Here is a 14,554-nt window from a genome sequence, read left to right on the forward strand (position 1 = left end):
TTTTATTCTTTGGCTTTCTGTACGCTTGTTCTCAGTTACTTAAGTTTTGCAGCACTGCATTGAGTCCCTGTTGGGCCCTTCTGTCCTTCATGCTTGGAAATTTTTTTCAAATGTTTTGGGCATTCGTCTTTGTAACGGAGTTCTGATAGAACAATTCATCTCCCCATACAGAGATCAGCTTCAGTATCTCCCGTCGGTCCCTGCTGGAGCTCTTTTTTGATTCTAGGACTGTATGTTCACCTGTACTGATCAGCACTCCCATGCTGGGCAAACAGGAAATGAATTCAAATTCAAAAAGTTTGCAGGGCTTTTTCTGTATACCTGGCCAGTGCATCCAAGTTCAGATTGCTGTCCAGAGCGGTCACAATGGTGCACTGTGGGATAGTGCCCGGAGACCAATACCATCAAATTGCAGCCACATTAACCCTAATCCGACATAGCTATACCGATTTCAGCACTACTCATCATCAGGGAGGAGTACAGATACCGGTATTAAGAGCCCGTTATACTGATATAAAGGGCTTCGTTGTGTGGACTGGTGCAAGGTTAATGCGATTTAATGCTGCTTAATTAGATATAAACTCATAGTGTTGATCACGCCAGAGAGAGCAGCAGGTTTCCCCTATTCTTTCCTGCTCTTGTTTTATTGACTAGTTTCTCTTCTGCACCAACTTACACTTTTACATGGTGAGCCTGGCTAGTTCAGTTGGTAGCACAGCAGACTGATAACCTGAGGGTCCAGAATTCAAGTCCCTAGTCAGGTGATGAACTGCTCACTATATCTTTTTAAATCTGTCTTTATGGAGTTGTCTTTAATCTTGTTTTTTCTCTTCAGGATTTTGCCTTTCCTAAGAAGGGCCTCTGTGGGGGTGGGGATTGAAGGGGCAACTTCCTGACATCCCGCCTGTCCTCACAGCCTGGAGGAATAAAGGCCTCTGAGCATATAGCATGTTCCTCCCCTGGACACACACACACAGAGTATCCCTAAGGAATTAGAATCGCCTGCTGCCTTCCCCATCCTGCTGGATCCCCAAATGAGGATACTCTTCAGCCTAAACTCATGTCCCCTCTATTCCCAATGCCCCTCAGACCCAACCCTCAGTCCCTCCTATGCTCACTGCTCCTCACTCCCAACCAAAGCCTGCTCCTTTTCACCCTTCTCCTCTGTCCCAATCCACAGCCCCCTCCTATTCCCAGTGCCCCTCAATCCCAACCCACAGCCCCCTCCTATTCCCAGTGCCCCTCAATCCCAACCCACAGCCCCTCCTATTCCCAGTGCTCCTCAGTCCCAGCCCACAGCTCCTTCCTTCCCTCCAGCAGCAGGTGCTTCAGACCCCCTCAGGAAGATTTTCTTGCAAGGTTTCGTGTATGAGTCTTCATGTGGATTTTACAGTATGTTGGAAATATGTTGGGTTGCTTGCCAAAATGATCACTTTTGGCTGGTGTTGGATTCCCAGTCTCCTTGTTATTGGGACAGGAGAAATAAAGGGTTGTTGTCCTTGTTGTGTGAATCGAGGGCAGCAGAACTGTGCTTGGCAGACCCCGATGGAGGGACTCACCCTCAATTCAATAGCACTCGCTAGGCAGGGGACATTGGTTCCAAACCAAGTGGGCTGGGGTCTGAGTCCTCATAGTAAAATTTAGGTATTAGACCAACTTTAGGACAGGGTGGCTGTGGAGGGGCGAGTGAGTCCCTAGACAACATAGTGAGTACGGTGCCTTCTTTTTTTCCCCCTTTTCCACCCAGGATGGCAGATGAACTCTACAGAGGCACCTCTGGGCTTGCACTGACTAAGGACAACAGCTGTGAGTGGGATGCAGAGAGGGGATGGCTCATGTTAAATGACTTTTTGTTGCTGGACTTATGAACCATAGGGAAAAGGACAATGCCCAGCTTATTTGTGGGTGGATCTTTTCCTCGTGGTTTACGTTTATGTGTTGGGGCTGCTGACATGACTTCTGCTAACCCTGGGCTTGCATTGCAATGTAGATGTACCCTGAGAGTGCAGCTATACTGAGATAAAATCCCTGTGGCCCGGCTGGCCTGGATGATCTGATTTGGGCTCCTGGGGCTCAGGTTGTGAGGCTAAAAGCTGCAGTGCAGACATTTGGGCTCAGACTGGAGCCCAGGCTCGGAGACCCTCACCCCTCGTGAGGTCTCAGAGGCTGGGCTCAAGCGCAAGTGTCTACACTGTAATTTTATTACCCTGCAACACAAGCCCCACAGGCCTGAATCAGCTGACCCAGGGTTTGAGAATAGTGACTTGGGTGTGTTAATGGCTGTGTAGACGTAATGCTAGGCTATGTCCACAGTGTAATGAAACACCCAGAGCTGCCCCATGCCAACTCAGGCTCCTGGGGCTTGGGCCGTGGGGTGGTAAATTTGCAGTGTAGAAGTCTCGGCTCAGGCTCAATACCGGGGTCTCGGACCCCACAAGGTTGGGAGGGAGTTTAGCAAGCCAAAAAGGTAAAACGGCAGTGGAGTATTACCGTGGACTCAATGGCATTTCTCCACTGGACTGTCTGCTTTGGGACAGGGACAATGACATGTCCTGCTGCATTTGTTATTTCAAAGGGCTGTTTAGGATTTTCATTCTCAGACACTGGGCACAAAGCAGGACTCAACCCTCGATGCAAACTAAACGAGCTGCCCACAGATTCTGGCAGCCACAATGAGCATTTAGTGTGAGAGCTCAGATCTGCCCCTGTCCCAGAGGGAGGAGGTCATCTGCAAGGGGACTGGACCACTAAACTATCAGCTCCAAACTCCCAAACTTTCAGTAACTCTATTATCAGTGGCTGTGAGCATAATTTAAGAAAAACCACACTGGGCTAGACCAAAGGCCCATGTAGCTCTGAATCTTGTCTTCTGACAGTAGCCAATACCAGGTGCCCCAAAAGCTACTCCCCTAGGCACCACTGGGAGTTGAACCCAGGTTCCCCTGCTTATAAGATAAGTGTTTTAACCAGCTGAGCCATGGTGCCTGCATGTAGCTAAAACACACTGTCTGAGCACACCTGACTCACTGACATCTCCACCAGGCCCTGACAAGCTTTGCTTGTGTTTGGATTCTGCAAAGCAGAGGAGCAGATGAGGTTTTCCTTGCAAGCTGTGCGTGTGTGTGTGAATCTTTGGCCAGGTCTGCAGTACAAAGTTATTTTAGCATCATCACATTGCTGAGGTGCGTGAAAAACACACAACGCTCCCTCGGTCACCAGCTTTTGGCTGGTGCACACACTGCAATGTCACGTCTGGCCACAAAACTGCCCTGTTTTGGTGACAAAATAAAACCACCTCGACGAGAGGCCTAGAGCTTTTTGCAGCAAACTTAAAGTGACAGAGTGCCAGTTTAGATGCTGCCGTTCATTATATAAATAACTGGCCTCCAGCAGTATCCCACAATGCCATCTGTGAGCTCACCTGCCCTGCATTCTGCTACAGAGCCATGGGGCCCTCCCCTTTCATAGCTCCAGGAAGTTCTGACAGCTGAGCCTGCTGCTCTGCTCCGGCAGCCAGGAGCAAATCTCTGCCATGGATGCTGCTCACTCCCACCCTGCAAACATAGAGCAGGTGGCAGGAGTTTCCTTACAGTGGGGGCGGCGGGGCATTGGCATCTGAACTCTGACACCCCCATGACACCCCTTCCCTCGAGAAGGCTCTTACATTCTAAACAGGGATGGCTGTTTTCTAGTAAAATCACTAAAAGGGAAGGAGAAAACTCAAAAGAGGTTCCTCCTGGCGCTCACGTCCGTGAACCCGAATACTCTCTCAGTCCTCAAAGAGAGACCTGGAGAAGGAGACTTGCTGAAGCGAAGCAAAGCCACAGGGGTCTCTGAGAATTCCCTGGCCCCTTGCCCCGTCCTGCCTGGCTGATGTCAGCATCTCTCTGTGAGGTCACCATCTCCCCACCGCCTTGGACCAATAGTCTGAGGTCCTGCAAAAGGCCTTTATGATGTCACTGCCACACCCCTGCCTTGCTGTGCCAATGTCCTGCTCCTGGCCAGGCCCTTTGGAGGTCTGAGCCACTCCCTACTCAAGGCAAGAAGTGTCTTTGGTGCCGCCTACCCCTGCTCCATATGTTAAACCATTGAATACCTTATTTTTTATTGCATTTGTAGCTCATATCATGATTTCAATCCACAATCTGGACGCATGATTTTCTCGATCATATTAGACAATACATTTTCATGCTAGGATGTGTAAATCTGTATTTATTCATGCCATATATAAGAAAATAAAACAAACTCATTTCCTCTAAGCATATGGAAACTTTTTAATTTTCACAGTAACTGAAATGTACAAACACCTAGAAATGGAACTGTCACCAGCACAGGGTTGGCCAGTATTAAATAGTGTTACAGTAGGAGACAGCGTTAGAATGTTAACCCCAGGCCTTTTGTTCAAAGGTTGTGTCTCTCGCCTTTCCCCCATGAACTGAAGTGCAGCATTCAATAGATCCAGAGACTAGTTGATGACATTTCTGAGTGCTAAAATAGCAAGCGCTGTCCTTCCTGCATTGGCCAGTGGTGACTACAGAGCTGGTTTGTTGAAAATAAGCTTCAAGGTGAGAAGCAGCAGCCCAAAAGAGGTCCCTACAGGTGCTGAAGTAGCTCAGTTGGGAGAGCATTAGACTGAAGCTCTAAAGATGTGTGGTTCAATCCCAGACTTCAGCAGCCTCTTCGATCCATCTCAGTGCAGCTGTGGGCTGTTTCCTGACAACACAGCCATCCCTTTACCTAATGCACGTTCTTCCTTTCAGGCTATGCAGCAGGAAAAGGCAGCATTGGCTTCTGCAGCCAGTTGGCCCTCCTGAACTTTCTTTCTTCCCTTGCTCTTTCTCAGAAAGGGGAAGAAAAAGCAGCTCCCCCTCAAGCTGGAGTCACACGGGCGATGTAAGGACAACTTGCTGAGTGCCAGCTCCAGTCCTTTGCTCTGCCAGCTGACCCATCGAAGAGCTGCCGCCATTTTCTCCAGGTTCTCCCCTCATTGTGTGCCAGGATGAGCACCACCAAAGTGCAGGGAATTTGAGGGCGGGGCAGGACAGGGCAGAGCACTGTGATGGAGTTTCTGTAGCGTGGTGGTTCTCACATTTGCCTAATCTGCAAAAGGGCCTCAGCCCAAAAACCAGGCAGAAATGTAGTGGCTTCCTTTTCCCAGCTCCCCTTGCTGTCCATCAAGGCCTCCTCCTTCTGCCACTAGCCTGTCCCTGGGATAACCCCAACCCCCGCACAATAGAGGGTGGTGATATCAGTGGAGAAAATACCTTGGCATCAGCCTGGGGAAGCTGGAGGAATTAGGCCAGTCGAACCCATGGAAGTGCACTTGGCTGCTGGGAGGTAGAATCTTGTTTCTACCTCTTGGCATCCCAGGGGTGGCTACTTGCAGCCCAGGAAAAGATGTGGGGTTCTGGGTGGAAGGAAAACAAGTTAAGGGTTAATGTCTCTTTTACCTGTAAAGGGTTAACAAACAGGGATCCAAACACCTGACCAGAGGACCAATCAGAAGACAAGATACTTTCAAATCTCATATGGAGGGAAGCCTTTGTTTGTGGGTTTTGGGTTTGGCTTTGTTCTCTTTGGGTCCTGGACGGGGCTAGAGGTGCAACCAGGTTTCTGCCAATCTCCCTGCTACAGTCTCTTATCTATTCAGAATTGTAAGTAAGAAAAGGCGGCCATAGTCTTTTAATTTGTTTTTTTTTTCCATTTGCATATGTGCACTTGCTGGAATAGCTTAAATTGTGTTTCTGCTGGAGAAAGTTTCTTTCTATTGTTTATAAGTTGAAAGACCCGGTAACTTTTTACCATCTAAAATGCAGAGATAAACCTTTTACTTTTTTTCTTTCTTTTTTATTAAAAGTTTTGCTTTTTAAGACCTGTTTGATTTTTTTTCCCAGTTGAGGCTCTAGGGAATTGAGTCTGTATATTCCAGGGAATTGGTGGGGAGAAGGGAAGGATAAATTTCCTCTTTGTGTGAGATTCACACAGCTTGAATCTGTATTGCCTAGGAGGTAAAGAGGTGGGAGGGAATGGTTTATTTCCCTTTGTTGTGAGACTCAACGAATCTGGGTCGTGGGGTCCCCCTGGGAAGGTTTTGGGGGGACCAGAGGGTATCAGGCCCTAGAAATTCCTGACTGGTGGCAGCGCTACAGAATCTAAACTGGTAATTACGCTTAGAGGACTTTATGCTAGTACCCATATCCTGGACGCTAAGGTCCAGATTTGGGAATTATACTATGACACGAGTAGGCTGCTTTCTGGCAAGATGGTTTTCTGTTTTAGGCTTGGGAGAAGCCTGCGAGAGGAGTTGTTCCAGTGAGAACCGCTGCTCCTTTCTTGCCGACCTGGGGGTGCCAGTGACAGCTTGTGAGGGGGCAGGTGCTGGCTTGAGTGAATGGGATACAGGAAACCCCAGCCTGCCCCTCCAGGTCAAGTCCACTGCTTGGCTCCTGCGTTGTGACATCCAGATTTAAATCTTCCCAGCATGTGCTGTGGCTCGTGTATTAAGCCTTCCTGGTGGGCCTGGTCCTTGCCAAAGTAGCTCGGCTGGGAGTGCATCGGATTGAAGATCTAAAGGTTTCTGGTTTAATGCCAGGCATTAGCACCCCCTTCACCCTGGGTGTGTTGTGCTGGGCTTTCTTCTGGGTGTGCAGCTGTGCCCTGAACTCACCAGTGTTCCTAATTTCAGAGGCAACACTTGCAGAGGGCGTGTGTGGGGTCATGTGCCCCACCTGGGTTAGCTATCGCCTGCTGCATTATGTGGTGCTGCCAGGCCCCCTCCCTGCAAAGCAGCTGCTGCAGGGGTGAATGGAGAGGGGTTGCCTTTGCTGCTTCCTCTCCCTGCACTGTTCACAGCTGAGGGGGCTGTTGATTGCAAGGGGATGGGGCTGAACCTTGACATTGTGCCCCCCCCCTTCAGGAGACACCAGTCGTCTGCACCTGGTTGGAAGCTCCGCAGCCAGAGGAAAAAGTGGTTTTCTGCACCAGAGCTGCCAGCTCTTACTTTCTTTCTCATGACGGGGAGGAAAAACAAATCTCTTTTTCAAAGCCCAGTCCTGCCATTGACCGAGGTCTGACTTTCTAAGTTCCTGCTAGAGTGGGGGATTTAGAGTTAGTGGGGTCCTGTGCACATAAAGTGCATTCAACAACCCGCCTTCCTCTGAGCTCTGCTATGTCTCCAGTAGCTGCTGTCCCCTGGTAGCAGGGAAGGACGTTTCTACCCATCCAGGAGATCCCAGCCTTGGACCAAAGGCAACTTCAGGCTTCTCCTCTCTCCTTTCTTGGAATCAAGTTCAGGTTTTTAAGAGGAGTTAAAGCAGCCTGAAGCTGCAGAGTTTGGATCAAGGTCACAAGTTCCCAGTGTCTCTGTGGAAGGGAATTTGTTAAATCCCAGATGAATGGAGTTAAATCAGTTCTCAACCTGAGTCCTTAGGTCTAAATCCTGAGGATATTGTCCCATCATGGGGCTATTTCCCACCTCTCTTTCATACCGAAGCACAATTTTCTTTGCACAGACACAGGAACAGCAGGATCTTTCTCTGTCCCTTGTGCAAAGCAGGTGGCCAAATTCCATGGAAACAATGGCCAAGCAGGGGGCCCTGGGCACGTCCAGCCCTGGCCGTGAGACGTTCCCTCCCCTCTTTCTTTATACTGCTGTTGTCTTTTCATGGAATGTCTGGGATGAGGAAAAGCTGAATTCACTCAAGCTGGAGGGAAAAAGACCCCTGAAAATCTCAGGCCCTCAGGGAAAACCCAACCTCTGCTACCAGGGTCACTGAGGTGCTGGGGATTTGAGTAGGAAAGGAACTGTCTGAATTTTCAAGGTGGGGAATGAATAACAAACTACAAGATCCACCTCATTAACCACCGACACAGGCTAATCCTGCTGCAGACAGAGAGGAAACTGGGAGCTATTCTTTGTTGTGCAGCCATGGAAACACTGACCCAATTGCAATGCAGTGAATGTGCTGGGGAAAACCGGATTTTACAGGCAGGTGGAAATAATGGATCCTAGAAACACCTGGAGTCCCCCACACTGCTTCTGCCACCAGGGTTGGGAGTTGAGCTGCTCACAGAGTCCCCCACCAACATGACTTTCTAGCAGGGGATTGCAGCACCACCCACCCACCCAGAGCTGAAAGTAAGCCGGTCCAGTGTGGTATGGTGTACTGGCAAGAGCCAGTACGCCATATTGGACCACACTGGCATCCATGGCGGGCATTGAAAGGGCTCTGGACAACCCAGGGCTCTGGCAGCCAGACCGGGGCCGGGATTGAAAGGGCTTAGAGCTCCCCGCGGCTGCGGGCAGCCTAGAGCCCTTTAAATCCCAGCTGCAGCTGAGATTTAAAGGGCTGAGAGCTCCATGCTGCTGCAGGCAGCCCAGAGTCCTTTGAATCCTGGCCGTGGCTCTGGTGACCGGGCTGGGGCCGGGATTTAAAGGGCTCGGGGCTCCCCTCAGCGGCAGGAGCTCTGGGCCCTTTAAATCCCTGCCCCAGTCCCGCAAAGCTTGGGGTTCTCCTGGTGGCTGGAGGCCTAGGCCCTTTAATTTGCCGCATGAGCCCCGGGGGGCTCCCAGCCCCCTCTTCAGCTAGGAGCCTCTGGTTGACTTAAAGGCTCTGGGTCTCCCAGCCACAGCTGGTGCCCCAGGGCCTTTAACTCTTGAAATGCCACGCCTCTTCTGGATGAGGCCACGCCTCCTCAGGACTCCCGCAGTACCGGTAAGTCCTGTAAGTTACTCTCACCCCTGCACCCAACCAATGCAGTATGAAGGCTGAGTCTTGTATCGCTCTACCCTGGGTCCAGGGCATGCACTCTCTCTCCTCCTCTGCTGTATAGAATCCGGCCCTGCCGCAAAGTGTTCCTCATGAACCACCAACCTCCAGGACAGCAGGTTTGGCCCTCAGAGCAAGGCCTAAGCCAAGGTGGGGTTGTAGCTCAGTGGTAGAGCACATGCTTTGCATGTATGAGGCCCTGGGTTCAATCCCCCACATCTCCAGGTTTCTTTCTCATCCTGCTGCTTTGCTCATGCCCAGAGGGGATGTGGCCCACCAGGCTCCTTGCCCGAGCTTCAATCCTGCTCGCTGAGGGGCAAGGGACAATTGCATGGAAGGCCCTGGGGGAGTTTCTGTTCCTAAGTCACCTCGGTATGTTTAAGATTCCCACCCGCTGTGCTGCTTGGGACAATGGTAGGTGAGAAGGGCGAATCCTCCAGCACTGGAGGGAAAGGTCCCATCTGCACAGCCCGAGAGGCAAAGAAACAGAGGGGCTGTCAGTGCTCAGAGAGGAGAGAGGTCAGTGATTTACACCCACTGACTTTTTGAGGCGGGTGCAGCTGGCTTGAGATGGTGCTGACGATGGATAGAAAAAAGGCTGGAGTCAGTGACAGATGGGACCAGAGAAGGGGAAGGGGAATGGCAGCCCCACAGAAGGTCCTGGGTGCTCAGATGCCCCAGTTATTGCACCCTGGCCTGTCCTAGAGAGAGAAAAGACCCAGAGGGACCCAGCCCCCCTACATTCATCCCGTGGACAAGAACCTGGCTGGGAGTGGGATGGTTTCCCTCTGGGCAAAGGGGAGCTGAAATCCCTCAGTGTCCTGGAATTTAAGCAATGAAAGCTTCAAACCCTGCACGGGTGTGGGCTGAGGTGCATCAGCAGAAGGTTGGGCTGGACAGAGCTGGCAGGTTTGTATAATTTTTGGTGGTTCCCAGACTGGGACCAAGTCCTGCCCCACCCCACACCTGTGTGAGGCTCTGGGAGGGAGTTTGGGTGTGGGAGGGAGGTGTTGGGCTCTGGGAAAGACTTTGAGTGCAGGGTCTGGGCTCAGTCAGAGGGTTGGGGTGCAGGAGTGGGTGTGGTGGGCAGCGTCTTGGAGGGAGTTTGGGTGCGGATATGGGGTTTGAGTTGGAGCAGGGTGTGAGGGGTGCAGGAGAGGGTGAGGGGTGCAGCATTTACCTCAAGCATTTCCCAAAAGCAATGTGCACCCCTCTCTGGAAGCAGCCTCTAACCAGGAGGGCTGGGAGTGTCTCTGTGCACCACTGCCAGCAGACTCCACCCCACAGGTCCCATTGCCACAGTAGGCAGAGTTGGCACTCGGGGAGACCCCCCCCCACACACCTCATGGGCTACAGTGACGTGCCAGCTGCTTCTGGGGGTGGCGTGCCACAAGGAGCGAGGGTGAGCAGGAAACTGCCTTAGCCCCCTTGTGCTGGTGGTGGTGGCGGCGGCAGGGATCTCTGGGCCCTTTTAATTTCCCATAGGCAGCAGGCAGGACCAGAGGGGACACTCCCAAGGCCAAATATTGCTTTGCACAATGATAAATCTTGGAAGAGGACAGAAATGAAATGGCAGCAGAACCTCAGGAATGAAAAGCCTCTGGATTCTTCTGTGTGCACTGACGCTGAAGAGAAACTGTAATTTGACTCGCTTTGTGTCTGCGGCCGGTAAAATATCAAGGTAAAATCATTCAAGTGATTGTGACACCGGGTTTGAGGAGGCTTTGGTCTTATTAAAATGTAACTAGCATGATAGGTCCTGTCTTGATCATGGGTGGGAAGATGTTCTTTTTCAGGGATCTCAGACGAGAACTGGGCCACAACACCGGGTTTGTTTAGGCCACAGAAACGGAGGCAGGAACCTCTTCTCTCCTGCTGGCAAAGAATCCCAGGTACCGAAAAGACAGGGACTCACATCCCTGAATGGGCTTTTAAAAAGTTAGGGCCCGACCATTTCTTGTTTCCACAGACTAGACACTTTAGCAAACTCTAGAATTCCATGGTGCTAAACACTGTGAAACTCCCCTTTCTCCATCACAGAGGGCTTTAACACCCCTTATCTCACTCAGGCTCACAACTGCCCAGAATTCGAGAACTGTCCCTGTTCCCATTGGACAGATGGGGAGGAGCCTGAGGTACAGAGAAGGGAAGTGACCTACCCAAGGGCATACACAGAAAGGTGGTGGCAGAGCCAGAAAGAGAAACCAGCGGTCCTGACACCTGTTCTAACAGACAAACCCTCCCTCTCCTCCTTAGAGGTAGGGATAGAGCCCAGGAATCGAGATGGTGAGGAAATTTCATTGAAACCATTTCTGTCAGAAAATCCCATTCAGACTAAATCAGTTTGTTTCTCAAAATCATAACAAGTGGGATGAAAGTTCTTTGCAAAAGTATTTTGTTGCAAAACAAAAGCATCTCCTTTTTGTCACAGTGTGTTAAATTGTCTCCTCGCACACAAAGAGGAGACACTTAGATCTCAAACATTAGATAAGATGCTTCAGTCTGAGCTACGTCGTTGCTGCTTTTAACAATTTCAGAATAAAAACATACAAATCAAATAGACTATTTCAGCTATTCTATTATGTGTTAATCTGCTCTGAGTAAATGTGATAGGACACCTTATATTGTGCACTATTCCTAGTGACACTCTCCAATGGATCCCCATCCTCCACCCACCGTGAGGTAGGTAGGAGCAGATCATTACTATCCCTACTTGAAAGATGGAGAAGCTTAGGCTGAGAAAGAGAATTGACTTGTCTCAGGTCACACAGTCAGTCATGCTGGGCTGGGGCGGCAGGAGGTGCGGGGGGTGGGGGTAGAGCCCAGGGCTGAGGCAGCAGGAGTGTGTGTGGGTGGGGGAGCACTGGAGGGGGGGAGAGGAGAGCCCGGAGCTGGGGCAGCACGGGGTGTGTGTGGGGGCAGAGCACAGGGCTGGGACAGCAGGGGGATGCGGTTAGGGGGAGGTCCAGAGCTGGAGTGTCAGGGGGTTCAGGTGGGGAGGGAAAGCCCAGGGCTTGGGCAGCAGGGGAGTGGGGGGGGCAGGGATGGGGTGGGAGCAGCCAAAATTTTTTTTTGTTTTGGGCAGCAAAAGACCTAGAACCAGCCCTGCCTCCACGCACCATGAGGTAGGTGGGAGCGGATCATTATTATCCCTACTTGAAAGAGGGAGAAGCTAAGGCTGAGAAAGGAGAATTGACTTGTCTTAGGTCACACAGGCAGTCGGTGGCAGAGTTGGGAATAGGACACAAGAGCCCTAATTTTCAAAATAACCATCGGATCTTGAATTTCAGATATTCAATGACCTGAATAAAGTGGTCTCAGATGAGCTCCAGACCAACAATAGTGACAGTATTTATTCAGCAAGTATTTGAGGAGAACTGCAATGTTAGATGGAATCATCAACTGCTCAGAGATCATTAATGCAGAGAAGCAGCAAAATTCATCAAACATAGAACTGGTTCTGACTTATTTCCTTGGTCTTAAAAGAGAACAACAAGGACCTGAGTCTCCTCCCTGTCAATAACCCTCTGCTCAGCCAGTCAGGGTAGAGACTGAGGACGGGAGGCTGAGGATGAGCCTAGAGAGCCCGAAGGATGGCCCAGGTCACTGTTGGGGATCACTGCCCAAGCACTATTTCAGTCCCACATTTTTCGGTGAACCTCCCACAGTGGGAGCTACAGAGCACTGCCCCACAACACACAAACACACACACAGGCATACCTCCTGATGTTGGGAGGGGAATAGGAAAAAGGAGAAAAGAAGCAAGAGAAGAAGAGAAACGAGGGAGGGAGGGTGGATGGAGGAAAAGGTGAAACAAAAAGGACAAACTCTTATGTCCCCACTGATTCTAAGGGACAAAATCCCAGCTGTGGAATAAAATTCTGCCTCCTTAAGCTCGTGTTTTCCATGCCTAGAATTCAACTCTCACCAGATGGATCAGACTGAACAGGTTTCAAACCTCCAGGAGGCTCTTACCTTCTAAAGAGGGATGGCTGTTTTCTAGTAAAATCACTACAAGAGAAGGAGAAAACCCGAAAGAGGTTCCTCCTGGCGCTCACGTCCGTGACCCCGAATACTCTCTCAGTCCTCAAAGAAAGACCTGGAGAAGGAGACTTGCTGAAGCAAAGCCACAAGGGTCTCTGAGGTTTCCCTGTCCCCTCGCCACTCTCCTGCCTGGATATCAGAATCTCTCTGTGAGGTCAACACCTCCCCACCAATAGTCTTTGACCAATAATATGAGGTCCTGTAAAAGGCCTTTGTGATGTCACTACTATACCCCTCCCTTGCTGTGCCAATGCCCTGCCCCTGGCCAGGCACTTTGGAGATTTGAGCTACTCCCTGTGAATCACCACACTCAAGGAGCGTTCGTTCTAGGAAGCAAGTTGACTAGACAGTAAAACATCAGACGCTGCTCTCAATGCTACACTCAGTTTTTCAGAAATTAGTCGATTTTATGTCCAGAAGAGACCATCAGAACATTTAATCATATAATCATAGAATATCAGGGTTGGAAGGGACCTCAGGAGGTATCTAGTCCAATCCACTGCTCAAGGCAGGACCAATCCCCTACTAAATCTTACCAGCCAGGGCTCTGTCAAGCCTGACCTTAAAAACCTCTAAGGAAGAAGATTCCACCACCTCCCTAGGTAACCCATTCCAGTGCTTCACCACCCTCCTAGTGAAAAAGTTTTTTCCTAATATTCCACCTAAACCTTCCTCGTTGCAACTTGAGACCATTACTCCTTGTTCTGTCATCAGGTACCATAGAGAACAGTCTAGATCCATCCTCTTTGGAACCCCCTTTCAGGTACTTGAAAGCAGCTATCAAATCCCCCCTCAGTCTTCTCTTCTGCAGACTAAACAAGCCCAGTTCCCTCAACCTCTCCTCAGAAGTCATGTGCTCCAGATTTCTAATCATTTTTGTTGCCCTCTGCTGGAATCTTTCCAAGGTTTCCACATCCTTCGTGTAGTGTTGGGCCCAAAACTGGACACAGTACTCCAGACGGGGCTTCACCAATGTCGAATAGAGGGGAATGATCACATCCATTGATCTGCTGGCAATGCCCCTACTTATACAACCCAAAATGCCGTTAGCCTTCTTGGCAACAAGGGCACACTGTTGACTCATAGCCAGCTTCTCGTCTACTGTAATCTCTAGGTCCTTTTCTGTAGAACCGCTTCCTAACCGTTCGGTCCCTAATCTGTAACAGCGAATGGGATTCTTCTGTCCTAAGTTCAGGATTCTGCACTTGTCCTCGTTGAACCTCATCAGGTTTCTTTTCCCAAGTTCTCTAATTTGTCTAGGTCCCTCTGTATCCTAACCCTTCCCTCCAGCGTATCAACCACTCCTCCCAGTTTAGTGTCATCTGCAAACTTGATGAGGGTGCAGTCCACGCCATTCTCCAGATCATTAATGAAGATATTGAACAAAACTGGCCCCAGGACCAACCCTTGGGGCACTCCGCTTGAAACTGGCTGCCAACTAGACATGGAGCCTTTGATCACTGCCCATTGAGTCTGACGATCTAGCCAGCTTTCTAACCACCTTACAGTCCATTCATCCAGCCCATACTTTAACTTCCTGGCAAGAATATTGTGAGAGACCACATCAAAAGCTTTGCTAAAGTCAAGGAATAACAAATCCACTGCTTTCCCCTCATCCACAGACCCAGTTATCTCCTCACAGAAGGCAATTAGGTTAGTCAGGTATGACTTGCCCTTGGTGAATCCATGCTGACTGTTCCTGATCACTTTCCTCTCCTCTAAGTGCTTTAGAAGTGATTCCT

At 50.2% G+C, this 14,554-nt stretch overlaps 2 non-coding genes across 2 annotated transcripts; both read left to right on the plus strand.

Moving 5' to 3' along the window:
* Window positions 1-4,601: 4,601 nt before the first annotated feature.
* Window positions 4,602-4,674, plus strand: TRNAF-GAA (transfer RNA phenylalanine (anticodon GAA)). The gene has a single exon. It is a non-coding gene; the product is annotated as a tRNA-Phe (tRNA).
* Window positions 4,675-8,920: 4,246 nt separating this feature from the next.
* On the plus strand, window positions 8,921-8,992 carry TRNAA-UGC (transfer RNA alanine (anticodon UGC)). The gene has a single exon. It is a non-coding gene; the product is annotated as a tRNA-Ala (tRNA).
* Window positions 8,993-14,554: the final 5,562 nt, after the last annotated feature.

Source organism: Gopherus flavomarginatus, chromosome 7, assembly GCF_025201925.1.
Source record: "Gopherus flavomarginatus isolate rGopFla2 chromosome 7, rGopFla2.mat.asm, whole genome shotgun sequence".
Classification (NCBI taxonomy): Eukaryota; Metazoa; Chordata; order Testudines; family Testudinidae; genus Gopherus; species Gopherus flavomarginatus.